This window comes from Macaca mulatta, chromosome 6 (genome assembly GCF_049350105.2).
Source record: "Macaca mulatta isolate MMU2019108-1 chromosome 6, T2T-MMU8v2.0, whole genome shotgun sequence".
In the NCBI taxonomy this organism is placed as follows: Eukaryota; Metazoa; Chordata; class Mammalia; order Primates; family Cercopithecidae; genus Macaca; species Macaca mulatta.
The window spans coordinates 178,459,152-178,465,413 of record NC_133411.1 but is presented as its reverse complement, the minus strand read 5'-3'; positions in this window follow the sequence as shown (position 1 = coordinate 178,465,413).

Sequence of the window (6,262 nt, the reverse complement as noted above, 5' to 3'; positions counted from 1 at the left end):
GACGTGGCTCCTTAACTTACAAATTGTACCTTGGGCTGGTTTCATGTATGTCTTCTAAGTATCCGCTTTTAGTTTCCGTGTTTTGGTATTTTGTTTGTTGGTTTTTTTTTTTTTTTTTAACGACAGTGCCTTCTAGGGGAACAGTGTCGCTGGGCTGGACGGTAGAGAATCACCTTTGGCACCATCGTGCGATCTCATGCACCCTACCCGTGGTAATACTGGCGTTAACATTTGAGTTCCCACCATGTGCTAAAGTTTACAGATTATCTCAGTTAAGCCCGCAGCCTTATGAGGTAGATATTACTCCTCATTTTTTGCAGAGAAAAACAAAGGCTGAAGAGAAAAAGTGCCTTGTCCGAGTGGTAGAACTAGAATTGAATGCAGTCCAAGCTGTTTGCATGTGTTTTTAATAATAATGTTTTGTAAACTTGATGCCTATTATTCAAAAATTGAAGCAATCAGAAATAATAATAGCTAACATTTAGTGAGCACTGATGAGTCCTAGTAACTGTTATAGGAATCATGTCGTTCTTTTGAGCCCATCTTTTCTTGCCTATTTGAGGACTTGGCTCTAACTGCTCTTTTTGGCAGCTTCAGTTTTTTCTTCTCTATTGGATCTTCCCTATCAGCTCATAAACTTCATGCAATGATTGCCATAAAATCATTTCATGATTTCATTTTTTAAAATAATCCTTCTTGACCCCAATCAGCAACCACCCGATTTGTTTTCTTTCCTTTATAACAAAATTTCTGGGGGAAAAAAAATCTTTACATCCATTATCTCCATTTTCTTACCTTTTGTTCTTTTGTTTGTTTTTCCCACTTTAACCAGGATTTGGTCCCAACCAATACTGTGAAGTAGCTCTTGTTAGGTTTACCAGTGATTCCTACCTTGCAAAATTCGGCAGTCAATATTTAGTCCTCAATTCTGGTGAAATTTGACAAGAGTTGCTTGCTCTCGTTGATATGAGTCTTTATGTATTGGGATGCCACACTCTCCTTGCCCTCCTCTTCTCAGTTTCCTTTGCAGACTACAATTTCTGCCTGAGCTAAGCCAGACTGAAAGGGTTGATCTGAGCTTTAAGATTGGCAACAAATTGCTCAGAGTGTAGTCTCACAGATGGATCTGGGGCTCTAATGAACCAGACGCTCATTCATTTGTAATCACGCCTATGTTCTTGGATAAATGAAACAAATTCCATTTTCCCTGTCGTTTAACAAAGATTCCTTAACTCGGGAGCCAGGAAAAGATTGTTCTAGCTTAGGCCAGTCATGACTGGCTGCAATTAGGTAATCCAAAATCGATCTGAACTTATTTTTTCTCCTTTGTAACAAGAGAAGGTATACCCCATATTATTAATGTTTCTTCCTATCCTATTTTAAAAATATATATTTTAAACTATTAATAAGTCACCGCAATGTGTTAGGCATAGTGGAGGAATTCAGAGATGTGGTAAACTCGACTATTGCCTAAAAGATGCTCGCAATATAGTAGGAGATTTTAAAAAACAAATAGAACTTACAGGGCTGTAAATGCTATACAAGTGGTATGTGCCCCACACTAAAAGAGTTGTGTGAAGGTAGAGGTATATTTTGTCTGAATGTTCCTTTAAAACTTCCCAGTGCATGTGACACTTCAAGCAGGGCCTTGAAGGATGGCAGAGCTAAGGAGGGGTGCATTCTAGGAGAGGGGACAGCATTAGCAAAGGCACAGAGGCTACCCATGTCATAATTAAGGTCATTCTTTAGGGATGGCCTGAATACAAGGCTGCCAATACCACCACTGGACGCTAGATGTCACAAGTGAAATGAATTCTAGATGGGTTCTCCTTATAAGATAACTTACATGGAACTTCTGATTCACAGTACCAGATGCAGATCTCTGTACTCAGGCAAGGTCCGCATACTATGGCCTAAATACCAAAGGTCAGGAAAAAGCAAAAAACAGCAACCTTGTATCCGTTATTTTCCATTGACAAAAGGAGAGATGGGACTTGGCCTCTTCACACGGTAGTGGATTCACCAAGCATAGGATGGGAGTTTCGATTCTGGGAAACAACACCCCCCTTCCAATTTTGTGCCCCTCAGTTACAATTCCTAATACTATAGCTGTCCAGAACTGGGATAGACTCCTGTAGTGAACTTGTCATCATTTCCTTGTGACTGTTCCAGAAGAAACAAGAGGATTAGACTGTTACATGGTATTGAAATCTACATATATTTTGACAGGAACTTATTGAATGATCATTTGTTTTGGGCACTACAGATGAATAGTCTCTGTATTAAACGAACTTAGAGTTTAGTGGAAGAGACATTTACCAAACAGTAAACAGTAAATCCTTACTTAGAGGATGACTTAGGCTTTCTTGTTCCTTCACATTATTAAGTAGAGCTGCAAGCTAGTCTTCGCTGGGATCAAGCAAAAACAAGCTCAGGACTCTGAGACACAGAGTCTGCAAATAAGAATGCGATTAAGCTGTAGAGCTCTGTGATTTATAGTATGGTCTGGAATATGAAGTTATGAGAGTTACACTAAAGGTTGTGGTCACTGAAACTTGGGGGATGGCTGAGATGAAGAAAAAAAGCTTCGAGAGAGAACAGAGGGGTGTGTGCAGGACTTTTGAGATTGTCCTAATCCATGGCACAGGAGGAGAATAAGGATCCACAAGAAAAACACGAGCCATATGAGAAGAGATCAGGAAATTAAATTGTCACAACTTCTACTGTGATAATTAGATATCGAATGAATCATTGTACCAGGCAGGTGGATTTGACTGTTTAATAGTAATAATAATAATGAAACCCAGTCTGCGATCTCTCCTGTACTAACAATATCTAGCACCAGCTTGAACTCTGAGTGAGCCTTATTGCTGTACTATTTTTTCTTTAAATAGGGGAAATATTCTCTCAGAGAAAGGGTGCACCATCCCAATACAGTAGACATTTATCAGCTAACATCCTAGCATGAATTTCTTCCTCCTATTCCCACCAAGAGAATTCTGATGATTCTTTCGTGTAATTCCTATTTTCTCAATTTTCAGCCATATGAATTCTTTAAAATTGATGCTACCTTTCATCTCTAGGATAGCCCATCACCCTGGTTACAGTAATTGGTTCGAAGATGTGCGTGTGATGGAATCTAAGTCAAAGAGATTTTCCACTGGGACGGCTAGATAAATGGATTTTGTTAACTGCCTCTGTTACAGTCTGAATTGTGTCCTTACCCCCATCGCCACCCTCCCCCCATATTCATATGTTGAAACCCTAATTCCCAATGTGAACTGTATTTGGAGACAGGGCCCTTTAGGTTAAATGAGGCCACGAGGGTGAGGCCTTAATTGATAGCGCTACAGTCCTTATAACAAGAGGAAGAGACATCAGAGATAGATCCCCTTCCTCTTTATCTCTCCCTCTCTTTCCCCCACTACTCCCAAGTGCACACAGCGAGAAGGAGGCTGTCTGCAACCCAGGGAGAGAGACCTCACCAGAAACCAACCTTAGTCTTGGACTCCCAGCCTCCAGAACTGTGAGAAAATGTCTGTTATTTAAGCCACCCAGTCTGTGGTATTTTGTTACAGTTGCCTGAGCAGATTAATACACCCTCTGTACTTAAACTTCATAACCCAGAGCTTCTAGCTGCCAACTTGGGGTTCATGAAAGACAAATCTGCTTGAAAGAGAGGGAACAGAGAGTTCTGGTCATGCCATTTGAGCCCTGTATCAAGCTGTCATGAAGCTAGAGCTATCCCTGGACTGTTCAGTTTTTGCTCCAACCCCAGAGCTTCACTTTGAGTTTTCTGTTTTCTGTTGTTTGCAACATAAAGATTTTTTGTTGTTGTTGTTTGATTGTTTGTTTTTGAGATGGTGTCTTACTTCGTCACCCAAGCTAGAATGCAGTAGTGCGATTTCGGCTCACTACAACCTCTGCCTCCTGGGTTCAAGTGATTCTCCTGCCTCAGCCTCCCAAGTAGCTGGGATTACAAGCGTCCACCACCATGCCTGGCTAATTTTTGTATTTTTAGTAGAGATGGGGTTTCGCCATTTTGGCTAGTCTGGTCTCGAACTCCTGACCTCAACTGATCCGCCTGCCTTGGCCTCCCAAAGTGCTGGAATTACAGGCGTGAACCACTGTGGTCAGCCAACAACGTAAAGGGTTTTAACCAATACACGTAGTAATACTTGTGTCTCATCTTGAGTAGAATAACCTGTGACGTTGAACCTGTCAAGTTCCCATTCTACATTTAGGCTAAAATGGAAAGTTGCTAATTTCCAGAGACTGGATCTGGCTTCTTTTAGAAGAAAATGCCTTAGTTGAATGAAAAGAAAGTCTTATCCTAAATAAAGGGGCTTAACGGAGGAAAATAAAGATTCAAACAGCTTACATGGAATCCCTTTCTTCGTTCCACTTCAGACTACCACCACACCACCTCTAAACTAACTTCTTCAGGTGATTTTAGCACCTAAGCAGTTAGAATTAAGACTACATGTTTGTATTAGTTACGGTTTTTACTTGCTAAGAAGTGTACTCACTCTGGTTGGTTTAAGATATACACATATATTAAAAACGAGAGTCCTAACTTTCGCAGCCATTTAAAAGACTGTAGCTGTTATGTATTCCTCCTCTCTAGCACCCATTACATATCCCGTATATATTTTGACAGTCCCTCAACTACTTGGAGGCTCTTTATCCAGTAAAGCAACCCCAAGCTTCACTCTCCAATAAAACATATTCGTAGCCGTGATTTAGATTACTCACTATTCTGTTGGCCCAAATTTATTTGGCCCAAATCAGAGGGATAGGATAAAACTTGGGGTCTTTTTCTGTCTCTAAGGGCTTGACACTGTGACACCGTACTCTTCTGTTTGTATCTCAATTCAGTTGAAGGAAATGGTTGCTGATCTCATAATGTTTAGGTTAATGTATTTTATTTCTAGGAAAATCCACTTGGGATTGCCCAGTGCACACGGTAGACATGGAAATTGATCATCAGCATCCCCAGGTAAGCAACTGGATACCCCTATTCAGAACTACCAGCCCAAAACCCACCTCCTGCCTGTTGCCACTAGGTGACAGTCTTTGCAAATATTTTGTTTGAAGGAACCCTCTTTCTGTAACAGAAATTAGATTCTGTTGGGAAATGTTTCTTTGCTAGTTTCAGTTAGATTTGCCAAATGCCCATATTTGTTATAATCTACACTCTTAGTCATTTGAGATCATAGTTATTTCTCATCTGGAACACTCTTTTCCTCCCTTTATTTAGTTCACTCTTCTCATCCTGTTCGCTGGAAAGGTCCTATAACTAATGGTGAAGCACACAATACATGTTCTGGAGTCAGCATCTGGGTTTAACTGCAGGCTCTGTTACTTCCTAGATGTGTCTACCTTTGACAAGCCACTTGCTCTTTTTAAGTCTCAGTTTCCCCATGCACAAAGTGGCAAAATCAAAGTGTCTAATTCAATAGATAATCACTAACACTTCTAAAGCTCCTTTAGCATAATGTCGGTAAATGGGAGCTGTTATTATTAAGAGCACTGTCTTAGCTTAAATGTCACTCCCTCCAGGACTCTTTTGCTGAGTCTCTAGTCTAGGGCACGTCCCCTGTGCTTCTCCTTCAGGCCACTTATAATAGCTTGTAGTAATTTGTGTAATTTATGTCTGCCTCCCTCGCTAAGCTGTATCTCCCAGCAAGTACCATAGTGCCTGAAACATGCCGAGGGCTAAAGTTAAGTTTGATGAATGAATGAAAAAATGCATACTCAAATCACTAGTATCAAATGAAATTCATTGATTTAAGTGGGAAATCTGTGAACTCTTTTATATCTGTTAGAGATCAAAGTAACTTGTAGAGAAATTGTTACTCTTAATTCTGAGTGAAAAGTGCTGAGCATTTATTAATCAGTTTACATGAAATCCATGAAATGTTCCTGAGTATACCAGTATACCAAATAACTAGTTTGGGGTATTGCTTCATTCACTTATGACAATGTAGGTGTCCCTCACTTGAACCAATTTTTTTCACCAAGAATTTATTTATTGATGTACTGTCTGTAATTCAAGCATTTTTAAATGTACTTGGGAACGTAGTATGTAAAATAATTGAAGAGGCCTCGAAAGTAAAGAATCCTTGGCTGAAGTAAATGTTCACTTTTGTGTAAATACTCAATTTCATGTATTAAGTTATCTTAAAGCAAGAGCTACCCTTCATGAACTTAAAGCTTTAAAACATATATTTCCTAATATTTTATCATGTCATAGACAGAT